A 26,859-nucleotide genomic window follows, 5' to 3' on the forward strand; every position below is an offset into this window, starting at 1 on the left:
ACATAGAAATAACTGGGGTGACTCCACTGGAAAACATCTTTGGTCAGTTCAGCACCAGAACTTTTTTCATTATGCAGCACTTGCTTATGGTTCACGTCTCTCTTCTTCTCCTCTCGAATTTGACTATGCATGGTGTGTGTGCTTGTGTGTGTGTGTTTGTGTGTGTGTGTGTCTGTGTGTGTGTGTGTATTTCTCATGAGCCTTTATCTGTTCTCCTTCCCAGTTATGGTGATCTTCCCCTGAAAGGTCAATAATTAGAATGTTGGACTCACAGCTAGTTATTCTGTCAGTTGAAGATTTTGAAAAGTCCCAAAACATTGCCTTTTTTCAATTTGTTCTAATTAGTTGTACATGACAGCAGAATTGCATTTCAAATCATTGTACATAAATGGAGCAAAACTTTTCATTTCTTGGGCTGTACATGATGCAGTTTCAAAGTCTTCATTCAATCATACGTGTACCTAGGGTAATAATATCTGACTCATTCCATCATCCTTCCTACCCCCCACACACCCTTCTCTCATTTCCCACTACCCAATCCAAAGTTCTTCCATTCTTCCCTAACCCACATGCCTTTATGGATCACCATCTACATCTCAGAGAAAACATTTGGAGTTTTTTTTGGGGGAATTACTTATTTCACTTAGCATGATATTCTCCAACTCCATCCATTTACTGGAAAATACAATGATTTCATTCTTTAAGTATGAGTAATACTTTATTGTGTATATATACCAAATTTTCTATATTCATTAATTTGCTGAAAGGCTACTGGATTGGTTCCATAGTTCTGCTATTGTGAATTGAGCTGCTACAAACATTGATGTGGCTGTGCCACTGTAGTATGCTTATTTTAAGTACTTTGGGTATGAAACAAAGAGTGCAATAATTGGGTTAAATGGTGGTTTCATTCCAAGTTTTCTAAGGAATCTCCATACTGCTTTCCAGCATGTTGCACTAGTTTGCAATACATGAGTATACCTTTTCCCCCCACATCCTCACCAACACTTATTGTTGTTTGTATTCTTGATAGCTGCCATTCTGGCTGGAGTGAAATAAAATCTTAGAGTTGCTTTGATTTGCATTTCTCTAATTGCTAGAGATCTTGAACATTTTTTCATATGTTTGTTGACTTTATTTTTTTCTCCAAAGTGTCTTCTGTTCCTTAGTCCATGTATTGATTGGGTTATTTGCCAAAATATTGTCTTTTAGATCATGTAACAGATTGTGGTTTCATAGTACTTCTCCTGATACATGGTCTTGTTCTGCCTTTGTGAGGGTTCATGGAGATACTGCTGCATTTTCTAGTAACATTAGATTGAAGATTTATGTCTTGAATGGTATAAGTGACCATTACTCAATAGAAAGGCTGGTCCTGAATCAAACTTAATGGGCCAAAAATTTCTGGAATGCCTTGTTCTCTTTATTTCAGATTGAATACTATGATTTCTTTAACAACTTATCTATCTGCTTAAATTTAGAGCTTTTTGGATATGATTGTAGATGCTTCCCCATGACCCCAAATAAAGTTGTAAATAGTCATTCTTCTTTTATTTCTTATATAAATCACAATAGAGGAGTGCATTACATTCATATTTTTTGCATTACAATTCTTAATACACCTTTATACCACAATTTATCATATCTCTGTTTGTATATAAGGTATGTTGACACCAAATTCACATCTTCATACATAAATTTTGTATAATAATGACCGTCTCCTTCCACTATCCTTGCTATTCCCATTCTCCCTTCCTTTCCCTCCTCCCCTATTCCCTATCTAGAGGTAATTTTCCACTCATGCTCTCCCTCCCTACCCCACTTTGAGTCATCCCCCTTATATCAGAGAAAATATTTGACATTTGTTTTTTCGGGGTTGACTAACTTCACTTAGCATAATCTTCTCTAATGCCATCCATTCCCCTGCAAATGCCATGATATTATTCTTTTTTAGTGCTGAGTAATATTCCATTGTGTATAAATGCTACTTTTTTAATCCATTCATCCACTGAAGGACATCTAGGTTGGCTCCTTAGTTTAGTTATTGTGAATCATGCTGCTATAAACATTGATGTTGCTGTGTCCCTGTAGTATGCTGTTTTTAGGTCCTTTGGGTATAGTCTGAGAAGAGGAATAGCTGGGTCAAATGGTTGTTCCATTCCCAGCTTTCCAAGTAATCTCCATACTGCTTTCCATATTGGCTGCACTAATTTGCAGTCCCACCAGCAGTGTATGAGTGTACCATTTTCCCTGCATCCTAGACAAAACTTGTTGTTTGTCTTCATAATGGCTGCCATTCTTACTGGGGTGAGATGGTATCTTAGAGTAGTTTTGATTTGCATTTCTCTGATTGTTAGAGATGGTGAGCATTTTTTTTTGGATATTTGTTGATTGATTGTATATCCTCTTCTGAGAAGTGTCTGTTCAGGTCCCAGGCCCATTTGTTGATTGGATTATTTGTTTTTTTGGTGCTTATTTTGTTGAGCTCTTTATATACCCTAGAGATTAGAGCTCTATCTGATGTGAGGGGTTAAAATTTGTTCCTAGGATGTAGACTCTCTATTCACCTTATTTCTTTTGCTGAGAAGGAACTTTTTAGTTTGAATCCATCCTATTTGTTTATTCTTGGTTTTAATTCTTGTGCTATAGGAGTCTTATAAGGAAGGTGGGGTCTAAACCCACATGATGAATATTAGTGCCTACTTTTTCTCTATTAGACACAGAGTCTCTGGACTAATTCCTAGGTCCTTGATCCATTTTGAGTTAACTTTTGTGCATGGTGAGATATAGAGATTCAGTTTCATTGTGTTGCATATGGATTTACAGTTTTCCCAGCATCATTTGTTGAAGATGCTATCCTTTCTCCAGTGCATGCTTTTGGCACCTTTGTCTAATATAAGATAGTTGTAATTTTGTGGGTTAGTCTCTGTGTCCTCTATTCTGTACCATTGGTCTACGAGCTGAGCCTGTTTTGGTGCCAGTAACATGCTGATTTTGTTACTGTTGTTCTGTAGTATAGTTTAAGGTGTGGTATAGAAATACCACCTGTTTCACTCTTACAGCTTAAAATTTCTTTAGCTATTCTGGGTCTCTTATTTTTCCAGATGAATTTTATGATTGCTTTTTTCATTTCTATGAGGAATATTATTGGGATTTTGATCAGAATTGCATTGAATCTGTATAGTGCTTTTGGTCATATGATCATTTTAATAACTTTAACTCTGCCTATCCATGAGCAAGGTAGATCTTTATATCTTCTAAGGTCTTCTTGTATTTCTCTCATTAGGGTTCTGTAGTTTTCATTGTATAGATCTTTCTCCTCTTTTGTTGATTCCCAATATTTTTTTTTTGAGGATATTGTGAATGGGGTAGTTTTCCTCAATTCATTTTCAGAGAATTTGTCACTGATATACAGGGATGCCTTTTATTTATGGGTTTTGATTTTATATCCTGCCACTTTGCTGAATTCATTTACTAGTTCTAGAAGTTTCTTGGTGGAGTTTTTTTGGGGTCTTCTATGTATAGAATCATATCATCAACAAATAGTGCTACTTTGAGTTCTTCTTTTCCTATAGTTATTCCTTTAATTTATTTCATCTGTCTAACTGCTCTGGCCAGTGTTTCAAGAACTATGTTGAGTAGAAGTCGTGAGAGACAGCATCCCTGTCTTGTTCCAGATTTTAGATGGAGTGCCTTTAGTTTTTCTCCATTTAGAATGATGTTGGCTTGAGACTTAGTGTAGATAGCCTTTACAACGTTGAGATAAGTTCCTGTTATCCCTAGTTTTTTAGTGTTTTGAACATAAAGAGGTGCTGTATTTTGTCAAATGTTTTCTCTGCATCTATCAAGATGATCATATGGTTCTTATCTTTAAGTCTATTGATGTGATGAATTACATTTCTTGATTTCTGTATGTTGAATCATCCTTGCACCCCTGAGATGAATCCCACTTGATCATGGTGCACAATCTTTTTGATATTTTTTATCTGATTTTCCAGAATTTTATTGAGGATTTTTACATCTATGTTCATTAGAGATATTGGTCTGAAGATTTTTTCTTTGAGGTATCTTTGTCTGGTTTTGGAATCAGGGTGATATTGGCCTCGTAGAATAAATTTGGAAGTACTCCCTCTTTTTCTATTTCCTGAAATATACTGAAGAGTATTGGTATTAGTTCTTCTTTAAAGGTCTTTTAAAACTCGGCTGTATATCCATCTGGTCCTGAGCTTTTCTTGGTTGGCAATATTTTTATGGCTTCTTCTATTTCCTCACTGGATATTGGTCTGTTTAAGTTGTGTATATATTTCTGACGCAATCTGGGCAGATCACATGACTTTAGGAATTTATCGATGCCTTCACTATCTTCTATTTTTTTAGAGTATAATGTTTTGAAATAATTTATAATTATCTTCTGTATTTCTGTAGTGTCTGTTGTGATGTTGCCTTTTTCCTCACATATGCATGTAATTTGGGTTCTCTCTCCTCTTCTCTTCATTAGCATGGCTAAGGGTCTGTCAATCTTATTTATTTTTTCAAAGTATAGTCATTAGTTTCATAAAAGGCATACCATTTCTGGTGGCATATAGAGAACAGTGGGTCAGGCATAGGATGTTATGTTAAGGGGGAAGGGTGTGAGGGTATGGGGTTAATCTAACTTAGCACCTTTGGAGGAGAACTCTAATGAATAGACAGGGGGCAATTTATGGAAGAATGTATAAATTCAAACTCATATATATATATTTAGAGAATTACCCAAAGTATAAATAGTAAAAGTTAGGAGGTTGAAAGTGGGATAGAGGGAGGAAGAGAAAAAATAAAAAGATAGAAAGAAAAGAAAAAAAGAGAGAGGGAGAAAGTAAATAAGGAAAAAAGAGGGGGAGGGGGACATATGCAATGCCTCTATATTATATTATTCTGGTGATTCAGTTCTTAAAGTCCTATTTCATGCAAAGTTCTTGGTTTCACATATGCTGGGGTTGTGAGGACCAGAAGGGGAAGGGTAGAGGAGAATGGATGAGAAGAGAGAGAAAGAAAAAAAAAAGAAAAAAAAAAAAAAACCTCTCAGAATTTTGTTTGCTTTTCTTCCAGTAGGTGGCATTGTCTCTTCCAAGCCTGAGTCTCTGCATTCAGGGTGGTGGAGGTAGCCAGTGTGAGAGGGCTTGAGCTTCTACCTGGAACCTTCCTGCTCTCAGTCTCTCTGAGTTGGAAACCAGGGGCCTATACAGTTGCAGTTCCATGTTGATAGCTACGCTCCCCAAAACATTGTGAGAAAAAGTTTGAGTCATCACAGCTGGAGGTGGGGGAGTTAGAAACCTGGTACCTGATCAGTTGCAGAACAGTGCTGGTAGCCACACCCACCAATATATGGCGAGTAAAGTTTTCAAAGATGGATTCTGTCTGTTTCCTGCCTCTGGTGTTTGGTGAGGTGGGGGGCACTGGGGTGACCTTGTGCTGTGGCCAGAGCTCAGTCTGGTGACTGCAGCAAAGACTCTGCGTTCTGCACCACTGTGTGGGTCCGGGTCCACCTCCAATAATCATTCTTTCTTATTTTTTTTTTAATTCAATATCTGTCACTTAAAAAGAAGGAAATAAAAATAAAACACATGTGAGTATGGGGAGTCCAGGGAAGGTGAACTAAAGAGCCACAGCTCAAATTCCATTAAAATCCCAATAACATTCTTCAGAGAAGTAGAAAAAGCAATCACAAAATTCATTTGGAAAAATAAGAAAGCCAGAATAGCCAAAGCAATTCTTAGCAAGAGAAGTGAAGAGGAGGCATCACAGTATCAGAACTTACATTATACTTCAGAGACCTAGTAACAAAAATGGCATGATATTGGCACCAAACAGACATGTAGAGCAATGGTACAGCCTAGAAGACACAGAGACGAACCCACATAAATACAGTCATCTCATACCAGACAAAGGCACCAAAAATATACATTGAAGAAAAATAACTTCCTCAACAAATGGTGCTGCGAAAACTGGAAATCCATATGTTGCAAAAATAAATTAACCCCCTATCTCTCATCCAGCACAAAACTCAACTCAAAGTGGATCAAGGACATAGGCACTAAAACAGAGGCTCTGCACCAAATAAAAGAAAAAAGCAGGCCCAAATCTCTACCATGTCAGCATAGGAAATGACTTCATTTATGAGACTCCTAAAGCATAGGAAGTAAATTTAAGAGCCAATAAGTGGAATGAAATCTAACTAAAAAGCTCCTTCACAGTAAAGGAAAGAATCAATAATGTGAAGAGAGAGCCTAAAGAATGGGAAAAAATCTTTACCACATCCAACTCAGAGCAATTAAACTTCAAGATATATAAAGAACTCAAAAATCTTAAACACCAAAAACACAAATAACCTATTCAATAAATGGGCATAGGAACTGAACAGACACTTTACAGAAGAAGAAATACAATCAGTCAACAAATATATGAAAAAAAATGTTCAACATCTCTAGCAATTGGAGAAATGCAAATCAAAGCTGCCCTATGATTTTATCTCGTATCAGTCAAAATGGCAATTTTCAAGAACACCAACAAGAATAAATGTTGGTGAGGATGTAGGGGAAAAGGTACACTCATATATTGCTGGTGGGACTGCAAATTGGTGCATCATGCTGGAAAGCGGTATGGAGATTCCTTAGAAAACTTGGAATGAAACCAGCATTTGATGCAGTTATCCTACTTCTTGATTTATACCCAAAGGACTTAAAAATCAGCCTATTACAGTGACACAGCCACATCAATGTTTGTAGCAGCTCTATTCACAATAGCTAAACTATGAAACCAACCTAGATGCCCTTCAACAGCTTGATGGATAAAGAAAATGTTGTATATATACACAGTGGAGTATTACTTAGCTTTAGAGAAGAATGAAATTATGGCATTTGCTAGTAAATGGCATAAATGCTAAGCCAAATAACTCAAACTCAAAGAAGCAAAGACCAGATATTTTCTCTGATTTGCAGATACTAATTCACAATAAGGGAGTAGGTGCTTAGGAAGAATAGAGGTATTTTGGATTAGATAGAGGGGAGTAAAGAAAGGGAAAGGGTACTGGGCTATAAAGGATAATAGAATGAATTGGGCATTAGCCCTATTTACATATCTGATTACATGCCTGGTACAACTCTACATCGTGTACAACCAGAAGAATGAGAAGGTATACTCCATGTATTTGAAGTGTCAAAATGCATTCTACTGTCATGTAAAACTAAATAGAAGGAATAAAAATAATCAGAGGTCAGACCAAGTTAAGATGCTTATTTCACAGGAAGTTGAGGTAAGATGTCACGTGTGCTGTGCTGGTCACATTCTCTTGATAATGCTGCTCTGAAGATTTGTTGTCTATTTGCAATTATGGCAGCTTGGGAGGTGTCCATTTGAATCTCTGAATTTAGTAGGTTGCAAAGCAATGTGCTGACCTGCCAACTGGCATTCCAGCATTCTCTAGGTGAATTCAGAGAGCACAGTGCTCCCAGAAATTTAATATCTTTTTGGGGAGCTACATTTAGATTTTTGAAGAAGTACTGATAAGCAACAGAGCATACTGATAGCTTCCTGGGGTTTGAAGACTTATGAGAGAAAAAGAATAATGTAAAATGTTCTGAAAAGTCCAAAAATGATTTGGAATAAGTTTTTTTTTTTTTTTTTTGCCTGGGACACAGATAGTTGTCAAAATGTTGTGTGATTGAATAAAGAAGAGGAAAGGATAAATTAGTGAAGGCAGAAAAGAGCAGAAAGATGAGGAAAAAGTTGTTCGGTCTGTCTTCCCTACCCTCATATCCAATGTCCTCTGCATGTGAGTCTTCTTTACTTTCAAAGACTACCAGCTTGAGTTCTTTGGGTGTCTTATTTTGTAGGTTTTCCCTGTAAATTCTACAATAATCCTGCAGAATTGTTCCTGGATATCACCGATGGTGTAATAAAAAGGGATTCAGAAAATTATGAAGGTATGTAAACCTCTCAGATTAACATAATTCTTCCCAATTAATATGGCTGAGTTGTAGCAACGTGGTTACTTATTAAAACATGGCTTTGTGAATTTACATGTTATTGTAATGAACAAATAGATTTTGTTGAAAGTGAGTACTGTGTGTATTTTTATTTAATTTATGATTGAACATCTGAATTATTTTTTATACTCAAGCTTTAATTCTAAAGCTTGAGTACAAAAGCTTTTTGTGGGAGTCGTTACACAAATAAGAGGTCTCAGAAAAACTTGTGAAATCAGTAGTAATCTGTTGACACTGAGTTAGTAATGTATGGCCTATTATCCACTTTTATTCTGAAGCTTACAAGACTGAAATACATTCAACGACAGATGATTCAGAGATAAAAGAATTATCTATTCAGTTTTCCAAGTCCACTTTCTACAATGACACAAAAACTGAATTGGAAGAATGCTCAAAGGATGAGAAGAAAATATGCTTAGTCAAGAAGGAGATTCCCTATGTCACTTCCTTTAGCCATCAGCTCATTGACCTCATCAGGCGTTCATTCCAAAATTTTATGGGTAATCCCCAGTACTGGGCAACTTTGGTAAGTGACATGTTTTCCCAATTATGCTATGAAATACCAATGTGGGAGCAATTTGTTTCTAATATGGACTTATGCAGGATTCTTTTATCTTCTACTCACCCTTCCATTTATTTGTCATTCCCACTCAGTTAGAATTTGGAATCAGCCAATCAATTTAGTGTATTGTCTTGGATATGAATTGTCCCCCAAAGGCTCATGGTTGAAGGCTGATCTCTATGGAGCAATGTTGAGATGTGGGGCTCTTTGGAAGTGGCTATATCATTTGACATCATCAAAAGATTAATCTATTGATGAATTTACAATTTGATGACATTATTGGGAGATGATGTAACTGCACCACTCAGGGCCTAGTGGGAGGAAGTAAGTCACTGTTGCATGCCTTGGAAGGATGTATCTTGTCCCTGATCCCTTCCTTGCTCTGTTTCCTGGCTGCCATGAGATGAACAGCTTTCCTCCTCCATATCCACATGCTATGATGTTCTGCCTCACCTTATTCCCCCCCAAAAAAACTCAGCCATCAGACTATGAACTGAAATATGACTCTGTGAGCCAACATAAAGCTTATCTCTTGTTTTAGTTTGTTTTCATGTTGCTGAGACCCACATATATGACAAGAACAACTTAGAGGAAGAAACATTTATTTGGGGCTCATGGTTTCAGAAGTTTCAATTCATAGAGAAGTGACTGCATTGCTTTGGCCCACAGTGAGACAGTGCATCATGAAGGAAGGACCCAATACAAAAAGCTACCCAGTTCATAGTGGGGTTCAGAAGCAGAAAAAAACAGAGAAGAGACCACAGGAAGAACAATGCTTTCAGGTCACCCCTGCTTTGCCCCCAGTGACTCATCTCCTCTAGCCACACCCCACCTACCTACAGCTAAAACCCAGTCAGTCCATTCCAGCTGGTATTGACTAATTAGGTTCTAGCTCTCACAATTTAATCATTTAATCTCTGAATATTTCTGCATTATCATAGGAGCTTTTGTGGATACTTCATATCCAAATCATAACATAGTCTTTCTTAGTTCTCTTAATTGTATTGTCACAGTGGTGAAAAACAATGAAGTTCCTATGCATATAAATAATTTAAGTGGCTTTCTGGACTGCATAACTCAAAAATGTTGGCAATATATCAAATTCTAATGGATAATGTTAGTCAAAATTTTATTTTTAAACAGTGTTTGGACAAGAAAATATCAACAATTGTGTCATTTTCTAGTAGCTGTCCATTATCATTTATTGATTCATTCCAAAGATACATTCCAATATCATGTGTTTCATTTGAAGACTCTACTACAGTAGTTAATAAATGGGTTAAAAATAAAAATTCTGCATGTGTGCATCTTATTTCCTTATGAAGGAAGCAAAATGATAGCTGAATAAAGAAAATACAGAGCATGTGAGATGGTAGAATGAACTATGCATAAGATTTAGGGAGTGAAAAGGTGAATGAAGGAGAGAGAGGGCTAGAGGTGGGGAGAAGACAATTGATTTCCCATTGAAATCAGGTGTTGAAGCAACCTAGTGTCTTTTTTTTTCTTCCTGAAGGTAGTTTGTTCTGTCCACTGTCTGAGAGAAGAGACTGTAGGAAGAATGCTCTTCCTTATAATTGACCCTCCTCATTGACTGATTCTAATATTGTCAAAGCAATACATAACCCAAGAATGTGCACTTTATGCACAGAAAGTAACCATACTTGAACAGATATTCACATTGGTTTTTAACTCTCTTAAATATGATGCAATGATGTTCTATTCTCCTTTTGATCAACTCTTTGGTAGTTGTCATCATCCTCAAATTTTGTATTTTGCTTTATTTTGTTTTGTTTGCAATACTGGGGATTGAACCCAGAACTTCACACACACTAGGCCATTGGGCTACACCTTCAGCCCATTTTTTAGTTAGTGTAAACCCCTATTTCACACAAAACACTGGTTCTCTTAGTTCATTTGTCCAATATTTGTAGGGAATTCAATTCAGCTGGTTATTTTGGTTTATTATTTTTATGATCAATCATTGTATTTCTCTGGAGTATTAAGATATGACATATTGCAGGCTCTAATGAACTGAATTCTCAGCATGAGTGGCACAGTTTTCATATTTAAGTTGCTTTCCATGTGTACATGAGAATCTGCATCCCCATTACAGTGATGATGTTTATTACTTCAGATTTCTTTAGTTCATGTGATTTGGCATTTCTCTCAAGCACTTTAGTGTACTGTTGTCCAAGGACAATAAATTATTCTTAGATAATAGATTTGACATCATTTGAAAGAACGTTAGTTCAATTAGATGCATTAACTTTGGTAGCCCATTGTTCAACAGGAAGATGCTATAATAATTTGATTCTTCAGAATGATTTGTTCATTAGACTTTTCTTACTTGTCTCTAAAACTGATGTTTAAGTGTCTTATCCAAGAAACATACAGTAGTTCTGGGCAAGACGTTATTAGAACACAGGTGTTTTTACATCAGAGTATGCGTGTTTTGAGCCTAGGCTCCCTTAAGAGTCAAACAGTAGGCCCAGAGCCTCCAGGTAGCACATTCAGCCTACTTGTCTCATCATTGAACTCGGTTCTCCAAAAGCAATTCCAGCAATGTTCAGGGAAGCAGTAGTCTCTACAGGAAGGGAAGAACCTTGTAGATCCATGAGCTCAGTGGGACAACTCTTGTTCAGGATTTTAAATGTTGAAATGTTAGCTCAGGAGCAGACAAACCCTTTTAGGTAAAGGTTCAGAAGATAAATATTTTAGGCTTTCAGAGCCACACATGGTGTTTTTCTCACAAGGTCAACTCTGCACTTCATTACAAAAGAAGCCACAGCTAATATGTGAGCAAATGAACATGTCAGCATTCCACTAAAACTTTATTCACGGACACTGAATTTTGAATTTCATATTGGAAGAAATATTATTCTTGACCTTTTACCCTCCAGGTATTGAAAAAATTGGTAAAGTATTCTTAGCTTGTGGGCTTAACCAAATTAGTGACTGGTTTTGGTCTGTGAGCCATAGTTTTCTGATCTTGGTGTAAGTTGGTTGTTTGTTTTTTTTTTTTAAGGTACTGTGAATTTAACCCAGGAGGCTTTCTGCTGAGACACATCCCTAGACCTTTTATATTTTATTTTGAGCCTGGGTCTTGCTAACTTGGAAGGGCCTTGCTAAATTGCTGAGGCTGGCTTTGAACTTGCAATCCTCCTGCCTCGGCCTTCCAAGTTGCTGGGATTACAGGCATGTGCCACTGTGTCTGGCTCTGACATAGGGTTCTAATTTTGTATAATTTTAATTTTTCTAAGTTTTTGTAAATGGAGTTATTAAAAGTTTTAATGACTTCCTGCTGATAATCCTTTACTTATTGCCTTATTGCATTTTATTTATTTATTGCCATGATTTGACTTGACATTCAACCAGATGATATGTTAGAAGATATAGCAATGAATGGATTACTTGAAAAGTGAGGTGTTTTGTTCATTCATATATACTTGTACAACATTATCACTAATCTCTCTAAGCTTCATTGTTTCTAATTGCATATTAAACATTTGACTATGCTTTTAATTATTAATTTGTTATAGTACAAACTACAAACATCCCTTAGAACACACCATGAGAAATGTTATTTGAATACATCTGAACAAGAGCAGAATAATGTAGTTGGATAATTTCTTTCTTTTACCTGTTTTGAACAGAGACCAGAACACACATGCACAAATCTCATAGATAGTGTCATTTACTCTGTTTTGAAATGTTCAGTTTGCTCAATGGCTGGCTTTCTTTTACTTCATGCAAGAATAAACAACACATGTGAACCTTGTAGAGCCATCAGCATTGATTTTAGAATCTTGATTAGTTGAAAGAAAGAGCAGTTTCTGAGGGTTTTGGAAATATGACAGTGGAATGGATTCCTGAACCTACCCCCAATATTTGTCTTATTAGCAAAGAATTTTAGGGTTATATCATATGTGAAACATTTCAATGATCTTCTCTCCAGAATCTCATTCTTACAAATTCTTCTTTACAGATCATGGTTCTTTTCTTTGCACCTTGGCTGCCATTTTGCCAACTGTCCATTACAAATTAGTTCATGGCTTGACATTGTTATAATATTGAGATTTAACAAAAAAACTTTTACATTTCCAAGATAACTGGAAGGGTGTTTTGTTTTCTTTACTTTCCCATCTTCTGTACTATTATAGTTAACCCATGTATAAGAAAAATTCCTCACATATATTCTAATATAGCCCTTGGCCTTATGCCCACTGAAGCATCCTTAAGATATTTTTATTCTAAGAGCAAATGTAATAATATTGGTCCATTTTCTCTGGGAGACATTAACACAGACTGAATAGATGAAGATGGGAAATAAAGGCAAAGAATTGGTGGGTCAGGTGTGCCACGTTAACTGTAGGTCTCAATGGTTGGTATTGAAAAATGAGCCATGTCAGAGGAGATCATCACTGAAGCACTTAGATGCTCCCAGGTGGCAATGTGCTTTGGTGACTGTGACAATGCACTTTTTCTGTTCAGGTGGGAATTCAGAACAGTTTGAATATGTGCATATCACTACTTACTTATCATTCAAAATTCCATTGATAAAATTTTTGAGTGGCATTAAAATTTTACTTATCTCTTCATTTTGCAGTGACTGGGATCAAATCTTGAGTCTGGCAAATGCTAGGCAAGCATTCTGTAGCTTAGCTACATACACATCCCTGAAATTTCATTTATTTCTAACAATTATAGTGAAGTCATCCAGTTTTAATTTGGACTCCTTGAAATACTAAACTGTGCACATTCACTGGCATGAAAGATGAGAATTCAATTGAAGTCAAAATTCTTATATTGTTCCCAAAACATCTTCCTCAAATGACTTTCTCATGCTGTTAACCTATGTGACATTTGTGGACAGTGCCTGGTGGACACTGGGAAGAATCTTAGCTTGTCTGGTCATCTGCTTCCTTGTCCTGTCAGTACTCAAAAAACAGAATCTTTACATTTTCAATTTAACTTATAAAGTGTCTAATAACAATCACTGTTTGATAATTCCTCAGTGACTATGGTCAATCTCTTTAACATGTATATTTCAGTGGAGAGATTTGATTAGGTTATAAATCCTTACTTGAAATTGAAACTCTTTCCTCTCATTTTTCACTTTTCTTTCTTTTAGAATAGATAATTTCCTCATTTGTTGAGGGACTGGTTATAGGTGTCATGTTCATTTTGCTGAGGGATGCCTGTTCTGAAATCCAAAATAGGTAAGTAAATTTGGATCTCATTTTGTGAAAATGCCATCACTTTGTTTAAGCCCATGAACATCCATTAAGATTTCAAATTTATGACAATACAGGGTAAAAATTGCTGTTTTATTATAGGGTAAGATTAGTTAGTGCATTGAAACTGAATGGAAGAGTTAATTTTCAGTTTCAAAATTTATATATGTGTGTGGTGGTAAATTACACACATTACATGCACATTCTAACCATTTTAGAGTGCACAGTTAGTGGCATCAAATACATGCATGTTGTCACTGGTCAACACCATCCAACTCCCAACCATTTCTTTATCTTCTCAAGTGGAATCTAGAGTAACTACCCACACCCATCATTGCCACATCTGCAACTTTCTTGTTCTGAGTGTGCCCATTATAGGAATCTCACCAATGTGAAGTCATGCAATACTTGTCTTCTCATTACTGCCTTATTTTTCTGAGCATAAAGTCCTCAAGTTTCTTCTAAATTGTTGCAAGTGTTCTAATTTCATTCCCTTTTAAGGCAAAATTGTATATATGTATAAACTAGATTTTATTTATCCATTCATCCATTGCTGAAAATCTGGCTTGCTTACACCTTTTGGCTATTGGAATGATGTTGCTATAGGTATACACACATCTGCATGAATCCTTCTTTCAACTGTGTCTTTGGGCAGATACCCAGCAGTAGAATTGCTGGATCAGTTGGTACTTTTAAAAATTTTTTGAAGACCTGTCAAAATCTTTTCTACTGCAGTTTTCATTCTTACCAACAGCACACAGAGTTCCAATTTTTTCACATTCTCACCAAAACTTTACTATTTTTTTTTCTTTTTAAAAGACAGAGATCCACAGATTCCTTGGAGAAATGTTTGGTTTAAGTCCTTTGCTAAATTTAAAATTGTTTTGTTTGGTTTTGGGTGTTTTGTTGTTGATAATGATTGAAGTTTTTTTATGTTTAGGGGTTATTCATCCCTTTCAGATATATTGTTTAGATATATTTTATCCCATTCTGTGGGTTTCTTTTCACTTAATTTATAAGGCCTTTATGCAAGGATGTTTTTAATTTTAAAATCGTCCAGTTGATATGTTTTCTTTGGTGGTAATGAGGCAGTTTCCTTAGTTTTGGTATTTTTTGTGGGAGTGTAGGATATGTGGATGGGAATGAGTTGTTCCTGATTCTCCTATGCAAAGCACTCTAGTCAGTGTTATGATCCTTTCTAGTTTCAGTCATAATGTGCCCTTAACTTATCCCATGAAGACATTTTCAACAGCTGCCTCAATTTCTAAATAGATTCTCAATATCCCAGACCTCATGATTCTCATAATTCATGTATGGAGAACCATCCCTCACTAGGCACTGGGCTCCCTGCTTCACAATTATGGCTATGTTGCCTCCAAAGGTCCAAGGGATAGAGGAGTGGATGGTCTCATCTCCATTTTACTGTTGAGAACAGGTGAGCATGGTCTTTATCTGAGGAGCTAATTCAAATAATGAGGACATGGTGTTTTGTTGTTGGTTTTTGTTTGTTTGTTTGTTTTTATACTGGGGACATAACCCAGGGACTCCTAACCAATGAGTCACATTCCTAGCCCCTGCCCATGTTTTAATTATTATTTTTTTTATTATGAAACAGAGTCTCAGTTGCTTAGGGCCTCATTAAATTCCTGAGTCTGGTTTCAAACTTGTGATCCTCCTTTCTCAGTCTCTAGAGTCATTGGGATTTTGGCATGGGCCACTACACCTGGTGAGAAGAATTTGAGAAAAAGAAAGATATTAATTTACTGTTTTGCTATCATATGAGAAAAATACTAGACTAATATTTCCAGAGCTATTGTCTTCTGTACAGGTCAAACAAAGGGCTTTTAAAGAAAAGTTCTGGGACAGACTCATTATGTGCCCCTTAAAAAGTATGCATAATGTACACATGGTGTTTGAGGTAGCTTTTGGTCAGAACTGTTGGTACCAGTTCCCAGGTCTTAACATCTTAATGACACAGATTTTCTTATTATTAATAAGCTGAAGAGCATAATAACCATGCCTGAGACAAAAAGAATGTTATTCTTGATTCCACATAGATAGGGAAGGCAAGAAGGAAAAGAGTAAGGAAAAGAAAAAATCATTTTTAAATAAGCCCCCTGGTTTTGAATAGCCAGATGCCTACTGAATGCCTAAAGTGAACCCCAGATATAGGCTAATTTTTTTAAAAAATTTTATTCTAATTTGTTATATGACAGCAGAATACATTACAATTCATATTACACATATAGAACACAATTATTCATATCTCTTCTTGTATAAAAAGTATACTCACTCCATTGGTGTGTTAATACATGTACTTTGAATAATTATATGCATCTCATTCTACCATCATTTCTAACCTCATGCCCCCTCCTTTACCCTTCCAACCCTTTGCCCTATCTAGTCTTCATCTATTTCTCCCTTTCTCCCCCTCCCTACCCCACTATGAATCAGCCTCCTTATATCAGAAAAAAAAATTCAGCATTTTGTTTTGGGGGATTGGTAACTTCACTTAGCAATACACTCTCCAACTCCATGTCTATACCTGCAAATGCCATGATTTTATTCTCTTTTATTTTGGACTATGTGAAAATGACCTTTACGTGTGCTTCAACTACCTTTCCTTTAATGATTAGATGATTAGTGATTGATTGTTTTGACTAGAAAATGATGTCTCAGTGACTTACATGAGAAACCTTCATTTTGTTTCAATTGTACAGTCTGGAAGTCTGGGGTCAGAGCCCCCTTCCAGCAGGTTAGACTGCTGTGAGGGTCCCTCTCTGACTGTAGAGGGCTGCTTCCCTCCGCATTTCTCATAGTACAGAGTGTCTGGGGCTCCTTCCTCTTAAAAGGGCAGCAATCACACCACAGGGACTCCAATCTCATGACCTCATCTAAACCTTATACTCCCATAAGGACATACTTCTCAGTACTGTGGTACTGAGGGTTATTTCTTTAACATAAATAAAAACAAAAATTAGTGAATACAAGTCAGTGCACAGCAATCCACACAGAAATTTCAATATGTGCTATCATGTAGAGTAACTAGGGCATCACTGAGGACACACAGAGAGAGACCTGATGAGGTGATGCTTTCCTGTCTGTTTAAACCAGAAGAGTTCTATTCTGGAAGGAGTTCTGTGGGAAGAAACCAAACTAACAGTGTGATTTGACTGAGCTTCTTTTATTCCCATTCTCTCCTGACAGAGCACTGATGCTCTTCTACCAAATAGCCTGCCAGTGTGGCTTCAGCAAATGGACGGTGCAGCACTTTGTGCTCCAGAAGAAGCGTTTTGTGTGAGTTGGCCTCTATTCAGGGAAGGGGCACTGTTGGCTGGTGGGCAAACTGTTTCCATCCTGGGCCAGGGATTTGAAAGTGGGTATTACTGGAAAATTTCTTTCCTTTTCATTACTATTCCATTCCTTATTATTAAAATTGAAGTTTAAATTGTATTTACTTATCATGAACAACACAAGCTTTTGAAATATATACAAGGATTACCAATATTAACTGAGAAAAGCAGTCTTAAATGGAGTGGAAAATCAAGAACATGTGAGGGCTGCTACCCAGGGAAAAGAAATGTCAAGAATGAGGTGAGGTCGACTAATCCCAATTCTTCAGAGAAAGTGAGGAGTAAAGTAATATGTCATAAGGACCCTCTCAAGAAAAATTCAGGAAATTTGGTAGACATTTAGGTGTTGCATTAAGCAGCAAATTGGAGATGACTTACGAAGTTGACAAAGTATGTAGCCAAGCACAGCCCTGAGTGGGTCACAGAGTGGAGAGAGCCAGAGGGCAGCCTTACAGGAAAGAGCAGGATGGTTTTATTCCTTGTATTGTTCAAAGATGGAAGAGACTTACCAATGCCCACATGCCCAGGACAGGAATCACCAGAAAGCAAAGGAATGAAGATATGGATGAAACAGTTTGGAATTTGTAAAAAGAGGTGTTTGGAAGAGCAAAGATTAAGATTTGATATCTGAAAAGGATGTATTGTTGGAAAGCATGATCACTAAAGAAGGAAATCATTTTCATGTTTTAACATTGAAAGGAGTTTGGGGAATCTTCAGCTACATTGGAGGCTTGGAGGGTAACAACATCACCTTCACATTCCGAAGTAAGGAAAAGATAGTCCCTTGTACCACTGAGATTAGTCCTTTCTTCCAGCAGAGCCAGCCTCAGAGGGAAAGCAGAGTCTTTGAGGAGAGTGAGGAGATGCAGACTCTGCATTCCTGGAAGGGTTATATGGGGCCAGAGTGGGCAGCAGCAGGAGAGGTGCTGATGCCCCAGGGGGGCTGCACCTGATGGGGAAAGGGCCTGGGAAATCAGCCCAGGGCTTGTGGGCAGCTGCAGGGTTAGACCTAGTAGCACCAGGAGTCTGCACAGCAGCCTCTCCTCTGGGCTCTGCCTTTGTAAACTAACCTGGAGTGTTGGTATATATTTATATTCTATAGACATGAGTCCACCAGTGGGTATTACAGAGTGTCGTCTTATTTCTTTGGAAGTCTTTTGTCTGAATTACTACTCACGATGTTCTTGACAAGTTTTGTATTTATTTGTACACTATACTTCATGGTCGGTAAGTAACAAGACAAAGAGGATGTGTATTTACTCTTGGATATGTGGAGAAGTTAACTTTGCTTTGCAAACATGCTTTGGGTTCCCAAAACTGTAAAACACGCTATAAGGGAGAAAGCACATCTCTACTGTATATTCTCTTAAACAGCTAGTTATATGCACATGCTTTTCTAGACTTTTTCTAAATGAACTTTAAAAATTACTTATAAAACTATAAATTATCTGTTGCCACTATTGAAATAATACAGATGCTGTGTGTCTTAAAAAAACATAGACTGACTTTTTAAAACTATTTGAAACTGTGCTAGAGGAGCTGGAATATTTATTGTCTTTTTCTACTGTTTTTCTCTCTCTACATGAATCTCAACATAGATATGAAATATAGATAGGCAGTAATATCTATAGTATGTGTAGATACACATAGAGAGGGACAAAAGCCTTCATACACATATATTCTCTCCCTGTTCACTTTTCAAATGAGAGGAAGATGGTAACTTGGGGGTTTATGGATCTAATGAAATTACTTGTTTGATGAAGTAGACAATATCATTTGTGCATTATGCTCTGGCTTCACCCCAGACTTATTGAATTATCATTTTTATATGTTTTACAGATAAATACCCACCCCCTCCACACACATACACACATTCACACATACCAGAAATTTCTTTGACAACAAAGTATAGAATTTGAAGAAATGATGGAGTTTACAACTTTCTGTTTTACAAATAATACATTTGGCATAAGAATTAGGCATGGGATCTAGAGCCCTAGATTCCTCATCAGTGTTCTTGTAGCTGTTCCCAAATCCTCAGATCATGTGACACAGAATATTAATTCATGATAATTATAAAGTAGTTTAAGAAACTTAACAGCCCTATTCTGAACCATTGAACCCTACAGCAATTTGTCTATAAGAAATTAAATCTGAAAATACATCCTCTCAATTTTGTGATGGAAGCAATGAAATTGATGACCTATGGTGTTGGAATAGTGGGTGACTTTTTTGTCCTGCTAGTACTGTTTTCTCAATGTTATACTGATATTGGCACAATAAATATTCCCTAATACACAGGGAGCTACATTGGACTAATCCCTTCTTTTTTTAAGGATCCAAGCCAGGAGTAGAGATTTTCTTCATCATGTTCTTAACTCTCTTGGCGGTGGCTTTTTCATCCATTTCCATGACCCTGACCATAGTAGCAGGACACACTGACAGAGGTACAGTAATCCGTATCATGGACTATTTTACATTTATGATGGTGAGTGTTTACTGTGCTTCTCTGGGATGTATTTTTCCCTTGTTTCTTCTGCACTTCCTGTCATGTAAACCCAGATTTGAGGATTTGGTGGGTGGGACTCATACTTTCAGGAGGCCACAGACTGAAATATCCTTTACATTATAGAAGAAAACACTTTCCTCCTTACTCTTATCTAGTCTCTTTTGCTGGTTTCTAATGTACTTACTTAACTTAGGCACCATGTTCTTACTAATGATCTTTTAATAGAGACTTTTTGGTGACATATTATGAAACCTTGATAAATTAGAACTTCAAAAAACAGAAAAATTAGCTGATTCCCTCACAAACACATAGCTCTCTGCCTGCCTTTCATGCTGGTGTTAGAGAACTTCCGGCTGTTTAAGCACCAAAGGTGGTTTGGTTGGATTCACTACTCCCCAAGGTGAAAGTGAAGCTCCATGAGAAGTGTAACAATGGTCTAGTTCCCATGCTCTTGCATGTTAAAAATGTTTTAAAATTATTGGAAATTCTAAAGTCCATATAAGAGATTCTCAGGATCCATTGTTCTGGTTCCTGAGAATCTCTTATATCAATATATTTTTCTTTCATCTTTTTTAAATAAAAATATAGATTACTAAGTCTTAATCATTTATGCTCTCAAAATTAGCACAAACATAAATGAATCAACAGATAAACAGATTAACTGTCCACATTCCATCTACTACAACATCAGCTATAGAGACATGCTCAAATTACAGTAGGAGGAGATGTCTTCCAATGACACTTATGAAGCACATACTCTCTATTAAAAACTGCTTATTATTAAGTTATAATTATTCATAATATTAGGGTTCATTTTGGCATAACCATTCAAGCATGGCTTAGCACATACTCTTGCCAAAGTTTCGTTCTCTGTTTCTGAATTTGGCAACTACCAATGAATATCATTGAGAAGTGATAAGTCTTATTTATATTTTATCTACTGTAAAGGAAATGTACTTCAATTAAAAAAAGATGTTTTGTTTGATTTATTGATACTTTGATTTTTTATTTAAAAGTCTCCATGTGGAATTTTAAAAGCCAGTCATAAAATCACATTTTATTCAGAAAGGCCATATTATTTATCAGGCACTTGTTAAGTTATGTCTTATGTTTGCAGGCACACCAGCACTCTCATTGGTGTGCATATCTCCGCACACCTCACCCAGTTAGAACAAGAGTGAGGTGTGCAGGGGTATGAAAGCTTTTCCTCTCATTCATCTCCAACATTCCTTCCTGAGCCAGCATTGTTATACTGCTTTTTTCTAGCATTAAATAGAGGGATTTACCATATTTTCTGGTGCACTACACTGCATTATTTAGTTTATCAATTCTAGCCTTTGAAAAACCTGAAGCCAGCAATTCTGAAGCACAATTTAATATTAACATCATGAATATAAAATGCAAAGACTGTAAATAACAATACTTATTAATGTATGGGAGTAGAGAGGGGTTTGTGATGCTCAGGAATATTCTTGCATATGTTCCTAGATTTTCATGATTATTAGGGGCAACACATGTTAGGGATATAATTAGAATAGTGAGCATAGTAAGGCGCATAAATACTTGCATTCTGCATTCTAAGATGCAATCAACCCCAAACAGAAAACTCATAAAACAAGAATTGTGTGTGTACAAAATATGTACAATTTTTCTATTTTTATTCATTATTCCATAAACTACTTAGTATATATGGTTATACATACATGGTAAAAACTACACACATAGCATTTCTATTCTGTTACACAATATGATAAATGTGGAGGTGATGTAAAATATAAAGGATACATATATTTAAAGTATAAACAATTTACTTGGGATTACATGCAAGCATTATGCTATTTAAAAATAAAGGGACTTGAGCATCTATAGGTTTGCGTACGTGTATGCATGGATTCTGAACCTGGGCTCTCTAGATACCAAGAGACAAGTATACTTCTTAATCTTCCATTATATATAGTTGCAGAGGAAGTTGAGGACAATGAATTGATCATTAAGGGTCTTCCAAATAAGTGAAATATACAACATAGTTTATAGTGTATTTTCCTTGACTTAAAACAGTAAACGCCTTAGCCATGGAGAGGTTTGAACATGCAAGGGAAGGTTAATGTGCAGAATAAGTGCAAAAATTTCAAGAGTTGTTTCTAGCAGAAATGTTTAGAAGATTGTAGAGTTCTTGGAAAGCATCTTCTTACAATTCTTCTTGAAATCCTTGGACTGTTCTAATTCATACCTTTTCTTTGTGTAGATTCTTTTGGGTCTGTCATTGTATTTTGGAACCAGGACACCTCAATTCTCATGGGTTCACTTCTTCAGCATTCCTTATTATGGCTTTATGGTAAGCTGTCCTTTTCTGCCCTTATGAGTGTGTCTCCAAGATAGGAACAGAGAAAATAAAACCTACACATTTTATTTTCCCTGGTATGACTTAGGACCATCTTCCACCCAAGTATTTCCTTTCAGGAGAAATGGATGGGGAATCTCTAATAGCCTTCATTAGCACAAGGTCAGGAAGTCATCTGGGGTCTTTCTTCTGTCATCCTGTTGTTTGAGGGTGAGAAAGGGTGGGGAGAATAAATCTCATAGTAAAGCAGAAAGATTGATGCAAAACATTGTTTCTATTCAATAAGGAAATGAAAAGATGGGAGATTGGAATACATAGATCATGTTGAAAGGGAAATTATGAGAGAAACAAAGGCTATGCAGCACTCAACCCTGTTTAGCAAGCTACTCAACTAAAAAAATGGTGCCTTAATACAGTGTAACCAAGATTCTATTACCTATCATTATAAATGGTTTTAATGAAAAGAACAGGAAATGTCATTACAATAAGTCTTCAGTATTTAATGAACAACAATGTATCATTAGAATTATAAGGTTGTAGGATGACACAGAGAGAGCAGGAGGGAGGGGCTATGAGGTTATCTAGCAAGAGTTCTTCCTTCTTGGCTAATTGGAAACAACATCCCAACCCTGGACCTCTTGATTAACAACTTCAGTCACTTTGTTGTGACAGACTGCAAATATGAAACTTGGTTTGTCTTTAAATATCATAGTGAGTTTAATAAACTAACCCCAGAAAAGCAGAGGCCAAATGTTCTGTTCAATATGCAGATACTAAGCCACTATTAGAGACAATAGGGGTGAAGAATAGAAGTCGATTGGAATAGACAGTGGAAATGGAGAGAAGAGACCGAAGATGATAATAGAAAGGACAATAGAATTAATTGTTCATAACTTTCCTAGCTTTGTATTTAAATATATGACCAGGGTAACTCTGAACATGTACAACCATAAGAATAGGCTCCTAATTAGAATAAGCTGTACTCTGTGTATGTATAATATGCCAAAATGCACTCTAGTCTCATGTATATCTGAAAAGAACAAATCAAAAGTTACTGTAAAGACTAAACTTGAGGATTCAATTGTGACAATTCTTCAAAAAGTTTTTGAAATTTAAAACCATCATGCCATGCTTTTTGTGTTATATAGGCTTTGCAGCATAATGAGTTTTGGGGAAGAAACTTCTGTCCAACACTCAATATAACAAACAGCAATAACTGTCCTGGCTATGTAATGTAAGTTTGTGTCCAATGTCATAAGGATTTTCCTTTTTCTGCAATGAGATACAGCAAGTCCCTTGGGCTGTGACTGTAAACTTGGCTGAGCCCATTAAGCCTACTTCCCCTGCTCTTACATGAATATGATACCTCTACATCTTTGGATCATTTTATGGATTAAGTAAGATATTATATGCAAGTTGCTTAGCATAGTATCAAGTAACATGTCTGCATTCAATGACTGATAGCTATTGTATGTGAAGGAATAATTTTGAAGATATTGTTAGTCCATAGGTTTCTTTAAGGAAAAGCAAATAAATTGACCAAAATTTCACAGATGTCAGGAATAAAGTTACGTTTTCTGCTTAATTTCAGATGTTCTGGTGAAGAATTCTTGTTAATGCAGGATATGGATCTCTCACCTTGGGGCTTATGGAGGAATCATGTGGCTTTGAATATTCTGATATTTATCTTTCTCATAATTGCCTACCTAAGAATATTATACCTTAAAAGAAATTCTTAAATTTCACTTTCATTTACTGCAAATTATTTTCACATTTAAAAAGCACCCTAATTTACTTTAAGTATCTAATAATTTTTTTTGTCTTTAGTTCAGTTCCATCTCACTGTTGATCAGGAACAATTATTTTCAACAGAAAATCAAAAAACAACAAAATGAATTATGCATCAAAGAACAAAAACCAAAATCTAATGCTATTTCATATTGTATTAATTTATCTCAACAGAATGTAAATATTAGGAAGAATTCAGGCTAATTTATTGACCTGAAAAAGGAGAACATGTCTCTAGAAACTCATAACAACTTTCCATTATCTCTGGCATCAGGTTCTCCATGCACAAAATGAGTAGTCAGGTTAGTAGCCCTCCAGTTTTAATAGTCTATGAATCTACCATTAAATATGATCTGCCATTAAATAAATAAAATGTGTAAATATTGTATTAGAAGTATGAAACTTGAATTATTCTGGAAAATCAGTGCTTCTTCTGGATTAAAAAAAAATCCATGATGATAAAAAATCAAGTCTTGGATAAGGTAACTGAGGGTGATGGAATTTACAGATATTCTACAGTGGAATTGTAAAGGTTTAGGGATCTTAACTGTAACCCTTGGGCTGCATGTGGAATTGAGGGCCAGGGTCTGGGGATGAGGCTCTTGTGCCATTTCTGGAACATTCTGCCTCTGAACATTCACTTTACCACCTTGCATGTCTCAGTGGTATATAATCTGGCTGCATCAGAATCTCCTGAGAGCTTTGCTAAGACACAGATGTCAGGTCCTGCCCCTCCCACTACAGGAGCACCTGCAGAGGTGCCTCCATGAAGAACTTGTCAGGGCTGATTGTGACCTTTTCCAATGTTCTTTCAACTCTGAAAATGTTATGCTTATGGTTTAATAACTTGGAGATCTACACAAGGTCTCCCCAACATTTGTACACTGAATTTATTTCTGTATTCTCCTTTAATTCTTTACTTATAGTAGAGAACTATTTAACAGTACTATGAATGTGTCTTTAAAACTTCTCTTTTATTGAAGGGAAATGTAATAAAAAGTACAGTTCATTGAGTTATTATTAAAATAAGGCACATGTGTAGCCGTGTGCCAGTCCAGGTCAAGAATTAGAATGTGACCAGTACAGAAGACCCTGCATGCACCTTCCCAGTCACTGCATCCTCTTCTTTTATGGGAGGCTTTTGAAATGATCCATGTATGTTCCCCTCTCTTGTTATCAGAACATCACTGCTGCTCAGGTTTGTGGGTTATTTGTTTGTTTGATTGTTTTTTGTGCACAGGCACAAAAGTCTTTAAGGTCTCTCTTATATTTTTAATAAGCTTTTAATATTTAAGTAATTTTATATTTACAGAAAAGCTACAAAAATAGTGTGAAAATATTCACATGTGACCTTTGCCCAGATTCCCTTAATGTTAACTTTTTATATTCCAAGCTTCACCAGTCAAAGATCAGAAATGAACCTTGAAACATCCTTGTTGATCAAACTGCACAATTGTTTCAGATTACACCACATTTTTTACAAATATTCTTTTATTGTTCTGGGATCCAATTCAGGACATCACAATGTGTCTGGCTCCCCTTTTCAGAAGGAAATATAGGAATGATGGTACCTAAGAAATTGCCAGATATAGATCCCTGCTACTGTGGTGTTTTGGAACATCATTTAGTCACTACTGAATACCTTGCCATACTGCTGCAATGTCAATCTAGGGACATGGCTGTTGATGTTTAACTTTTCTTTAAATAATATTATTTCTTTTTATAACATTTAACTAATGCATCTTATAACATTGTTTTACCAAGTTATTATGTAGATATCAAGGTCAATTAATTTTTTTTCTATTTTTGGTAGAATTTTTCCTCTATCTATATGATGCAGTTCTCTATATACACATTTTATTACACAGAAAGGAATACATATCCATATTTATATACAATGTACACCTGCCAGTTTAAAAAACAGCCCAAATTATCAATATCTTCTTTTAAAATTATTAATCATTGAAGTGGACCATATCTTATTTATTCTTTGCACTATAATTGCCTTTTAATATACTTTATATTGTGGTAACAAACACACAATAGAATTATCATCTTGTTACCTTTTAATTGAAGGAACGTTAACAAAATGTGAGTTAATTTTTCATAAGCTGAAAAACAAAATATTAGTTTATAGAAAATTACTTAAGAACACGTATGTATACATATGTAATTTACTTTTATTTCCTTGAATGTCAGAACTAATCTATAATGGAAGGGAACCAATCTATTATGCAGAAATAAATAAAGTGTCAATTGATATTTATTTTCCAGTTATTCCCCTTGGGATACAATTTAAGACTGCAAGAAGACTGCTGCTATGGAAGGTTCCTCAATATGTTGGGGAGGGGGGGAAAAAGTGGGTAATTTGGAGAGATGTTAAAGAGGAAGTACACATGTCGCGACCCCTTGCCCGCAAGGAAGACGAAACTCAGGAATCTTCTTTCAGCAGTTTATTCAGGTCCTTGATATTTCTTCTACTTCCTCCTCGGATGCCCCTCCCAGCTTTAATAAAGCATCCCAAGCCCCAATGCGAAGCTGCCACGTGGAACTTTCTCACAGGGTGCTGAAAAACCATGCACCAACTCTCCCAAACAAGGAGTTGTTTGTCACAGACCACAGTGGAGCCAGCGCCATCCTGCAATGGCGACCATAATCTGCAGAAGCGGCTCACCACATACACATACTACTTTTCTGTTTTTGAAGTCATGTTCTTGCACCTTAGATCTCAAAATTATTAGAATCTATTGCATTTACATACATTTAAAAAGTATAATGCTGATTTTTGAAATGTCTTTTTCTGACTCCAGTGTATGTTCAGTGGGCTTTAGAAGAGAATTGTCAAGGGGACAGGAATGGAGGCTGGAGGTTGTCAATGGATCCTACAATGCCTGGGATTGGTGCCAAGGTAGATCTACTGAGGGCCACTTCTGTTGCTTGAGCTGGCAGCAGCAGGTGCTGATGTTGAGCTTTCAGTATGGTAATGCCCTTCCAGGAGACTGGGTCAGCTAGAAACTTGGTGGTAAAATGATGACATGCCAAAACTGA

At 36.3% G+C, this 26,859-nt stretch overlaps 1 pseudogene; it reads left to right on the forward strand.

Annotated features, from left to right (window-relative positions):
- LOC143405707 (broad substrate specificity ATP-binding cassette transporter ABCG2-like) overlaps nucleotides 1-26,859 on the forward strand; it is a 69,999-nt pseudogene that overhangs the window by 23,473 nt on the left and 19,667 nt on the right.

The sequence above is a fragment of the Callospermophilus lateralis genome, chromosome 8 (assembly GCF_048772815.1).
Source record: "Callospermophilus lateralis isolate mCalLat2 chromosome 8, mCalLat2.hap1, whole genome shotgun sequence".
Taxonomy (NCBI): domain Eukaryota; kingdom Metazoa; phylum Chordata; class Mammalia; order Rodentia; family Sciuridae; genus Callospermophilus; species Callospermophilus lateralis.